Source organism: Squalius cephalus, assembly GCF_949319135.1.
Source record: "Squalius cephalus genome assembly, chromosome: 3".
Taxonomy (NCBI): Eukaryota; Metazoa; Chordata; class Actinopteri; order Cypriniformes; family Leuciscidae; genus Squalius; species Squalius cephalus.
In genome coordinates this window covers 51,357,103-51,368,546 of record NC_137124.1, presented here as the reverse complement: position 1 = coordinate 51,368,546, position 11,444 = coordinate 51,357,103, and positions in this window count along the sequence as shown.

Genomic DNA, 11,444 nt, shown 5'->3' with positions numbered 1-11,444 from the left:
AAATTTTGATTTGACTGTGCTCCTCCACTAGTGACTATCCTGAGGTGTGATTTGAAAGGCAGTAGACTGGGACCACGGTTATTATAGTTAACTTAAAATAAAACCATAAAAATGCCATTATTGTTACTTAAAAAAATAAATATACATTTTTTAGATAAAATGTAACAATTACCTTTTTTTTTTTATTCCATGGCGGAAAAAAGCTGCCATACAAAACAACATTAGACTCAACTGACTTTATGTCATTACATGGCAATGTAAATTGCCAGAGTCGATTTTGTACATTAGATCGAAAGATCTGAAACACTTACCTGCCCATAGAACCTCCCCTCAAAGAAATCAGAACAGAAGTGGTTGAAAGTGGTAAAAAAAGACAGATTAAAACACCAGGTGTAAATGGTAATGTGCCTCCGTCATCTACTTGTGATATAATCAACCAAAATGCATCTTAATATCAGGTGTAAACAGGGCCTAAGACACCTAATACAGTGCTGCAGTGAGACAGAAAGGTCAGCTGATCATTCTTGTAGTGCAAAATCACAGACGTATTCAGTCATTTGTAGGTGCCTTAGTGGAAGAGTGGAATAACATCTCACAGCACAGCAAGAACTGGCAAATCTGGCTCAGTCTATGAAGGTGAGTTTCACTGTAGCCACACTGGACACACCACATACTAACTGCTTTTTGCTCTGTTCAGGGACTCATTATTCCAATATGTCAAATGTATGTCTCAGTCTTTTTATGTTGTATTATATTTCTTATTTTGTTAAGAGATTTTTAGGAGAGAAAAAAAATAACAGTTGAAAGTGAGAATAACACTTCTTTTTCTTTTCTTTTTTTGCTGAGTTTATATATAGCCTATATATACAATGCCACTGCACCAATCCACAGTGGTTTTAATGCACACCTTCCAGCCAGAAACCAGTATTCACATCGCAGACAGTGGTATAAATACAATGGAATTTATTTCATCTGCATTTTGAGAAAGCTTGTAGCCCAGTACGCTTTTGTGAACGTGAACTCCCTCATCCAATATCCAGCGCTTTCACTCTGACAGCGTTTTGAAAGAGTCCAGTTGAACCGTCTCAACACTGATGGTTCACAGATCCGTGTTCATGTTCCTGTGTTGATCATCATCTGAACCAGTTGACTCTCTCAGATGTCTGTTGTTGCTGTTGCTTAGCTCCATGTTCTTTCAAATAGACTGTCTATGTTGTGGGCTGTCTAATGTTATCATCACGGTTCAGAATAACAATGGCTTCAAATTTTATTAGGGCAGGCCATTGCAGCCAAAAGAAAAATTTCAGGTCTGAAACAAAATGTTGCAATAAAAGAGTATAGATGGGCTTTTGTTAGTAGGCAGGGCCGGATTTATGCATAGGCATTCCAGGCACGTGCCTCTGCTCGCAAGTATAGTAAGGAGAAATAATATCTATTTTTAAAATGATTATTATTTCACTCTAATTTTAATATGCAAGACAATTACTTCTTATATTAATACAATTTAGAATATTGTCGCTGTTGGGCAGAAACCTCGTATTTCCATATTTCGTCATTTTTATTTTCCATAAATCATTAGGCCTACTGTTCACCCTTTACATCTGTCAGTGGGTTTTGCAAATATAACCAATGAAAAGTGTTAAAAACAGCTTGTGGCTAAACCTCGTAACTCCGTTGGATCCTCAAACTGTCAGTCAAACCTCATGACTCCACCGTCTCAATTGTGAAAGAAGTGCTGCAAGCTGGATCGCTTATATTCTGCTTGTTTGCAATGCAAAGGAAAAAAATAACTGGTTATTTGAATTGGTACACTGTTTTCTTTACTCAAGAAACATAGGCTTATGTTTTTATGTATCTGAGGAGCGGAGAACAGTGTCTTATTAAGGTGCGTCCCAATTTGCGTACTTATTCTATGACGTTTTGTAGTATAAACAGTGCGAGTAGTGTGTTCACACTGAAAATTCCAAAAAGAAAAAGTGCACTTTATAATACCCGGATGATGCATTCAATAAACCGAAAAAAAGTGTAGAATGTTAGGACACTTCATGCACTCAACTGTAGCAGTTTTAATTATGTTTTGCAGAGGGACTATCAGACTTCAATGTTGAATGACAAAATAACCAAATTAAATTCATACACTACACACTTGAGTACATAGTGCATTAGTGCAAACTGCATAGTGTATAAGTGCATAGTGCATTATTTAGGACACAACTTTGTTCTAGCCTGTGCGTAGCACTTCACCATTTAACCGTTTATTTATTTATTTATTTTTCCTATGTCACAATCTGAGCTAAATCCGGCCCTGACATTAGGTAGGCTATCGTGCTAACAATGAACAATACTTTTATAGCATGCATTAATCTAGGTTACTGTTTATATACACTCACCTAAAGGATTATTAGGAACACCATACTAATACTGTGTTTGACCCCCTTTCGCCTTCAGAACTGCCTTAATTCTACGTGGCATTGATTCAACAAGGTGCTGAAAGCATTCTTTAGAAATGTTGGCCCATATTGATAGGATAGCATCTTGCAGTCGATGGAGATTTGTGGGATGCACATCCAGGGCACGAAGCTCCCGTTCCACCACATCCCAAAGATGCTCTATTGGGTTGAGATCTGGTGACTGTGGGGGCCATTTTAGTACAGTGAACTCATTGTCATGTTCAAGAAACCAATTTGAAATGATTCGAGCTTTGTGACATGGTGCATTATCTTGCTGGAAGTAGCCATCAGAGGATGGGTACATGGTGGTCATAAAGGGATGGACATGGTCAGAAACAATGCTCAGGTAGGCCGTTTAAACGATGCCCAATTGGCACTAAGGGGCCTAAAGTGTGCCAAGAAAACATCCCCCACACCATTACACCACCACCACCAGCCTGCACAGTGGTAACAAGGCATGATGGATCCATGTTCTCATTCTGTTTACGCCAAATTCTGACTCTACCATCTGAATGTCTCAACAGAAATCGAGACTCATCAGACCACGCAACATTTTTCCAGTCTTCAATTGTCCAATTTTGGTGAGCTCGTGCAAATTGTAGCCTCTTTTTCCTATTTGTAGTGGAGATGAGTGGTACCCGGTGGGGTCTTCTGCTGTTGTAGCCCATCCGCCTCAAGGTTGTGCATGTTGTGGCTTCACAAATGCTTTGCTGCATACCTCGGTTGTAACGAGTGGTTATTTCAGTCAAAGTTGCTCTTCTATCAGCTTGAATCAGTCGGCCCATTCTCCTCTGACCTCTAGCATCAACAAGGCATTTTCGCCCACAGGACTGCCGCATACTGGATGTTTTTCCCTTTTCACACCATTCTTTGTAAACCCTAGAAATGGTTGTGCGTGAAAATCCCAGTAACTGAGCAGATTGTGAAATACTCAGACCGGCCCGTCTGGCACCAACAACCATGCCACGCTCAAAATTGCTTAAATCACCTTTCTTTCCCATTCTGACATTCAGTTTGGAGTTCAGGAGATTGTCTTGACCAGGACCACACCCCTATATGCATTGAAGCAACTGCCATGTGATTGGTTGATTAGATAATTGCATTAATGAGAAATTAAACAGGTGTTCCTAATAATCCTTTAGGTGAGTGTATATATATATATATATATATATATATATATATATATATATATATATATATATATATACAAAATTATAAATGCAACGATTTTGTTTTTGCCCTCATTTTTCATGAGCTGAACTCAAAGATCTAAGACTTTTTCTATGTACACAAACGGCCTATTTTTCTCAAATATTGTTTACAAATCTGTCTAAATCTGTGTTAGTGAGCACTTCTCCTTTGCCGAGATAATCCATCCACCTCACAGGTGTTGCATATCAAGATGCTGATTAGACAGCATGATTATTGCACCGGTGTGCCTTAGGCTGTCCACAATAAAAGGCCACTCTAAAATTGGCAGTTTTATCACAAAGCACAATGCCACAGAGGTCGCAAGTTTTAAGGGAGCGTGCAATTGGCATGCTGACTGCAGGAATGTCCACCAGAGCTGTTATCCGTGAATTGAATGTTCATTTCTCTACCATAAGCCATCTCCAAAGGCGTTTCAGAGAATTTGCCAGTACATCCAACCGGCATCACGACCACAGACCATGTGTAACCACACCAGCCCAGGACCTCCACATCCAGCATATTCACCTCCAAGATCATCTGAGACCAGCCTTCCGGACAGCTGCTGCAACAATCAGTTTGCATAACCAAAAAATTTCTGCACAAACTGTCAGAAACCATCTCAGGGAAGCTCATCTGCATGCTCGTCGTCCTCATCGGGGTCTTGACCTGGCTGCAAAATGCTCAAATGCAAATGCTTACATTCACAATGCTCACAATGCTCACATTCGATGGCGTCTGGCACTTTGGACAGGTGTTCTCTTCACGGATGAATCCCGGTTTTCACTGTACAGGGCAGATGGCAGACAGCGTGTATGGCATCGTGTGGGTGAGTGGTTTGCTGATGTCAACGTTGTGGATCGAGTGGCCCGTGGTGGCAGTGGGGTTATGGTATGGGCAGGCATATTTTATGGACAACAAACACGGGTGCATTTTATTGATGGCATTTTGAATGCACAGAGATACCGTGACGAGATCCTGAGGCCCATTGTTGTGCCATTCATCCACGACCATCACCTCATTTTGCAGCTGAAAACATCCCAGTTTTTGCATGGCCAGCATACTCACTGGACATGTCACCCATTGAGCATGTTTGGGATGCTCTGGATCGGCATATACGACAGTGTGTTCCAGGTCCTGCCAATATCCAGCAACTTTGCACAGCCATTGAAGAGGAGTGGACCAACATTTCACAGGCCACAATCAACAACCTGATCAACTCTATGCGAAGGAGATGTGTGGCACTGCGTGAGGCAAATGGTGGTCACACCAGATACTGAATGGTTTTTCTGACCCCCCCAATACAGTAAAACTGCACATTTTAGATTGGCCTTTTATTGTGGCCAGCCTAAGGCACACCTGTGCAATAATCATGCTGTCTAATCAGCGTCTTGATGTGCCACACCTGTGAGGTGGATGGATTGTCTCTGCAAAGGAGAAGTGCTCACTAACACAGATTTAGACAGGTTTGTGAACAATATTTGAGACAAATAGGCCTTTTGTGTACATAGAAAAAGTCTTAGATCTTTGAGTTCAGCTCATGAAAAATGGGGGCAAAAACAAAAGTGTGGCGTTTATAATTTTGCTCAGTGTGTGTGTGTATATATATATATATATATATATATACATACACACACACACACACACACACACACACACACACACACACGCGCGCGTATTGTCAGGGTTCTGTCACTTCTGTCTAGTCTATTTCTTGGTTTTGTGACAGAGCCTTGACACTCCTGTTTTGTCTTATCTGTGCCTCTTATCAAGTCAAGTTTATTTATATAGCGCTTTTCACAATACAGATTGTATCAAAGCAGCTTCACAGTATTAAATTAAAATAATACATCAATGTTTGTTTCTAGTGGAAAACGTCCATGTTTGGTAATGCTGATCAATAGTATTGTTGATTGATTAATTAAATTAAATATCCCCAACTGAGCAAGCCAAAGGCAACAGTGGCAAGGAACCGAAAAAACTCCATCAGGTGACCTGATGGAGAAAAAAAAAAAACCTTGGGAGAACCCAGGCTCAGTCAGGGGCCAGTTCTCCTCTGGCGTCTATGAACTAGAGGTTGGATTTAACTGTAAGATTAAAAGTATTATATGAATGCCTGGCTGAAGAGATGCGTCTTCAATCTAGTTTTAAACTGGGAGAGTGAGACTGAGCAACGAACAGTATCTGGAAGACTATTCCAGAGTTTTGGAGCTAAATGTGAAAATGCTCTCCCTCCTTTGGTGGACCTAGATATCCTAGGTATGACCAAAAGCCTCGAATTTAGTGATCTTAAAGAGCGTGATGGATTATAGGGCGATAGAAGGTCCGTTAAATAGACTGGAGCTAAGCCGTTTAGGGCTTTATAAGTCAGTAGCAATACCTTGTAATTAATACAGAACTTTATAGGTAACCAATGTAGTGATGTTAAAATCGGTGTTATATGATCATATTTTCTTGATCTAGTAAGAACTCTAGCGGCGGCATTTTGGACTAACTGTAGCTTGTTTATTAAGGATGCAGGACAACCAGCTAATAAAGCATTACAGTAATCTAGTCTCGATGTCATGAATGCATGAACTAACTTTTCTGCATCAGAAACTGATAGCATGTTACGTAGCTTAGCAATGTTTCTAAGGTGGAAAACGTCTCGGTTACGGATGTAACCCTCGTTCCCTGAGTAGGGAACGGAGACGTTACGTCGGATGACGACGAATGGGGTTTCGCTTAGAAATCCTATCATCTTCGAGTATATAAAACGAGCCAATGGCAAAGAAATGCCATGGGTCTGCGGAATTTGCATAGCGTAACTCCGCCCCACGCAGGGGGTATATAAGGAAGTCGCGAGCAACATGCAGATATGTCTTCGCTGAGGAGCCGAGACTGAACTCAGGCGTTTCCAGCGGTACAGTGGAAGTGGCAGGGAGACGTAACGTCTCCGTTCCCTACTCAGGGAACGAGGGTTACATCCGTAACCGAGACGTTCCCTTTCGTTGTCACTCCGAGTTACGTCGGATGACGACGAATGGGGTTCCCAGTGTAATCACGCCACCTCTCGACTGTCTTCCAGTGCCCTGCGTAAGTCTGAGCTCCCTGTCGTGAGACTAGCACGGACGAAGGAGTCCTACTTAACACAGGAATACCAAGGTACACTGGGAAGCATATCCAGTGGAAATATGCAATCATGCCCCACCCGAAGGGGGGGACTTAGAATACACATATGACCCCGAAGGGCTGCATACGGAGTAACACTGGGGTGGCAAGGTGGCTTGCCAAGGGAAAGACACATGCTCAAAGAGGTTTACAGTGGAAATACACATGTGGGGGTCGCCCGAAGGGAACCATGCACATGGAGGCACCTAGCCAAGCGCGAAAGCTGCCAGAGGCATAACTCTGGCGTTGACGTCATCAGTGCTGGAGGAGACTCAGGGCTTATGAGGCTCACCTGAGGAATATCGCACGTATCCCGTCCGTGGAGAGGAATGGCGAGCAAGCGAAGCCACCTGAGCAGAATCTAGCACCGGCTAGTTGAAGCGAGTACATGAGAAGAAACTGGCTCTACTCGGAGATTGTAGAATCTCGCGAATGTGTTAGGTGTCGCCCAGCCTGCAGCTCTGCAGATGTCTGTTAGCGAGGCGCCATGCGCTAGAGCCCAAGAGGATGCCACACTCCGAGTGGAGTGGGCCGTCACACCAAGGGGGCATGGTCGACCTTGCTGCTGGTATGCCAAAGCAATGGCGTCCACTATCCAGTGAGACAACCTTTGCTTGGAGAGAGCCTTTCCCTTCAGCTTTCCACCATAACAGACAAAGAGCTGGTCTGAGGTCCTGAAACACTGCGTTCTGTCAACATAGGCACGAAGGGTGCGTACTGGACAGAGCAGTGCCAAGGCTGGGTCTGCCTCCTCCAAAGGCAGCGCTTGCAGGTTCACCACCTGGTCTCGAAAGGGTGTGGTGGGAACCTTGGGCACATATCCAGGCCGGGGTCTCAGGATCACGTGAGAGTTAGCCGGCCCGAATTCCAGGCACGCTTCGTCAACCGAAAATGCCTGCAGGTCCCCTACCCTCTTGATGGAGGCCAATGCAACCAGGAGCGCTGTCTTCATTGACAGGAACTTAAGCTCCACTGATTGCAGAGGCTCAAAGGGAGCACTCTGCAGGGCAGTTAAAACCACTGAGAGGTCCCAAGAGGGTACGAGGGGAGGACGAGGAGGATTCAATCTCCTGGCTCCCCTCAGGAACCTGACGATCAGGTCGTGCTTCCCCAGAGACTTACCATCAACTGCTTCGTGATGTGCGGCAATGGCGGCAACATACACTTTCAGGGTGGAGGGAGTCAGCCTTCGCTCCAACCCTTCTTGCAGGAAGGAAAGCACGACACTGATGGGGCATTTCGTGGGTTCTAGATTTTTAGAAGAACACCAGTTGACGAAGAGGTTCCACTTCAACGCATAGACATGTCTCGTGGACGATGCTCTAGCGGAAGTGATGGTAGCCACCACCGCTGGTGGTAGGGTACTCAAACCTACCTCGTCCCGTCCAGGAGCCACACGTGGAGGTTCCATAGATCGGGACGAGGGTGCCATAAGGTGCCCCGTCCCTGAGAAAGCAGGTCCTTCCTCAGGGGAATAGGCCAGGGAGGTGCTGTCGCGAGGAGAACTAGTTCTGAGAACCAGGTGCGGTTGTGCCAATACGGGGCAACCAAAATTACCTGCTCCTCGTCCTCCCTGATCTTGCGCAAGGTCTGCGCAAGAAGGCTCACTGGGGGAAACGCATACTTGCGGAGGCCCCGCGGCCAGCTGTGCGCCAGTGCATCCGTGCCGAGCGTGCCCTCGGTCAGGGAATAAAACAGGTCGCAGTGGGACGAGTCGTGGGAGGCAAACAGGTCTACCTGTGCGTCGCCGAACTGATCCCAAATCAGCTGGACCGCTGGGGATGGAGTCGCCACTCTCCAGCGAGAGGCCGAACTCGAGACAGCTCGTCGGCCGCCTGGTTCAGGTGTCCCGGGATATAAATGGCTCGAAGCGACCTCAGATGCTTCTGACTCCATATGAGGAGGTGGCGGGCGAGTTGCGACATACGGCGGGAGCGTAGACCACCTTGATGGTTGATGTACGCTACTGTGGCGGTATTGTCTGATCGGACTAGTACGTGTTGACCCTTGAGCAACGCCCGAAAGCGGTGCAGGGCAAGGCGTACAGCCAGCAACTCGAGGCAATTGACATGCCAAAGGTGCTGGGGTCCTGTCCAGGAGCCCGCGGCAGCATGTCCATTGCACATGGCACCCCAACCCGTGGCGGAGGCATCTGTTGATACAACAACATGCCTGGAAGCTCGTTCTAAGGGAACTCCAGCCCGTAGAAAATTGAGGTTCGACCACGGGGGAAAGGTCTGACGGCAGGCCAGAGTCACTTGGACTCGGCGCGTGCCGTGTTGCCATGCCCACCTCGGGACTCGATCGCGAAGCCAAAGCTGAAGCGGTCTCATATGAAGCAAACCGAGCGGCGTTACTGCGGCTGCGGATGCCATATGCCCCAGGAGCCTCTGAAAAAGTTTCAGTGGAACCGCACTCTTGCCCTCGAATTGACGAAGACAAGTCAGTAGTGACTGCGCGCGCTCGCTCGTAAGCTGCGCGCCCATGGCGACCGAGTCCATACCGAGAAAAGAGATCCTCTGCACTGGGCAGAGTTTGCTCTTCTCCCAGTTGACCCGAAGGCCCAGATGAGCTAGGTGCCGGAGCACAAGGTCCCTGTGTTCGCAAACCTGGTCTCGAGAGTGAGCTAGAATCAGCCAGTCGTCGAGATAGTTCAGGATGCGAAACCCGTGTTCTCGTAGGGGAACAAGGGCTGCCTCGACGACCTTCGTGAAGACGCGAGGAGACAGGGCTAACCCGAAAGGGAGAACCGCGTACTGGTATGCCTGCCCCTCGAAAGCAAACCGAAGAAACGGTCTGTGTCGAGGAAGAATGGAGACATGGAAGTAGGCGTCCTTCAGGTCGATCGCTGCAAACCAATCCTGTGGCCGTACGCATTCGAAAAGGCGTTTGGCCGTGAGCATCTTGAACGGCAGCCTGTAAAGGGAGCGGTTCAAGATGCGCAGGTCGAGGATTGGCCGTAACCCACCAGATTTCTTCGGTACAATGAAGTAAGAGCTGTAAAAGCCGGACTTCATTTCGGCTGGAGGGACAGTCTCGATCGCACCCTTCGCCAGTAGGGTGGCGACCTCCGCTCTCATGACAGGGGCATTGCCACCGACCATAGTGAAGCGGACTCCCCTGAAGCAGGGAGGAGACCGCGCGAACTGAATCGCGTAGCCGAGCCTGATGGTTCTTGCGACCCAGCGGGACAATACGGAACCACAGACGTGCCGTCGGTGGTGCAGCGAGGCGGAATGACCGGCCCAGGCGTGGGTGGCATAGCGGCCCTGTGCGGGGGCACGGACATTAACCGCGTCCTGCCAGAGGAGGCCAGGGGAGGACCAGCGTCCCACGAGGGCGTGCTCTGGCAGGGGTCTGGCGACAGAGGGGGATGAGAGGAGCATGGCCCGTGGGCGGGGCATGCTGTCATCCACAGCCTCTTGGGGCTTGGAGAAGGGACATCAGTTCTTGAAACAAGAATTTTTCCCCGGCCCTCCACCGGGGGAAGGAGTGGCCCTGCTACCAGCTCCTGAGAAGAACTGAGCCCTAACCCCAAGCTGCCCGTCTCGGAAGTGCTGCTTAGCATGGCGTTTAGCCGGCTAAGGGGCGGAGACAGGCGGTGCCACCCTCCTGCGACCTCCTCGTACTCTGGACCAGTGAAGGCTCGAGGGGAGGAATCGCAGAGGGGCGGTGTCGGCGGGAAGCAGGCTAAGGAGACTGCACGGACAGATGACCGTCGGTGCAGAAGGTCCTCAGCCTGCTTATAGAGTGATCGAAGACTGTTGGGCGCAATCCTCAACCAGACCGCCGACCAGGCTGCACGTCTCAAGAGTGCTGCTTAGGCTGGCGTGGCAGTCTAAGGGGCGGAGACGGGCAGCGCCGCCCTCCTGCGACTTGCTCCTGCTCAGGGCCGGTGAAGACCCGAGGGGAGCAGCCGCATGGAGGGGGCCTTGGCGGGAAGCAGACTAAGGAGACCGCACGGATGGATGACCATCGGTGCAGGACCCGAGTCTACTTCAGGTGGTCGAAGCCACACCGCCAAAGAGCCCAGCCCGGGACATGGGGGAGCTTAGAAAATGAACTCAAGACACCCCCACATCAACCTGGCTAAGCCCATGTCTGGACCACACTAGTGGACATCACCTGACCCAGGATCACGCAGGTACTGATGTCGCCTGAGCGAGGTCAGCAGTGTGCGTGGCGGAACAACCAGGCCGGGCATGGGAGGCATAGCGTCCCAGCATAGGGGCGTGGTTAGAGTTTCCACGTTCTGCCATGGTTTGCCAGGGAAGGACTAGCGTTCCACTGCGGCCGGTTCGGCCAGAACTCCCGGGACAGCACTGCATCGAAGGCGCAGGCGACACACAGCACTGCATGACCGTGCCACGATAGTGACAGGGAACATACAGACCATGATCGCCGTGCGATCGAAAGCAGCGAAGGCGGAGGACACCCGCGGGCCGCGAAAGTCACGTGGACTCTCGCGGAGCGCAGTCGTCCTGATGCACGTCCGGGAGAAGCTTACAGCGCTCGGGGGGAGGGCGGGGCCACTCCAGCCGATGCTTTCAGCTGCCCGGGAAAGCATGGCTGACAGCTCTGGATCGGTCCCGGCAACGATGGCACTCCCGTGGGAGGCAACGCAGTCGAAACTTCATTTCCAGAGGAATCAAGCCC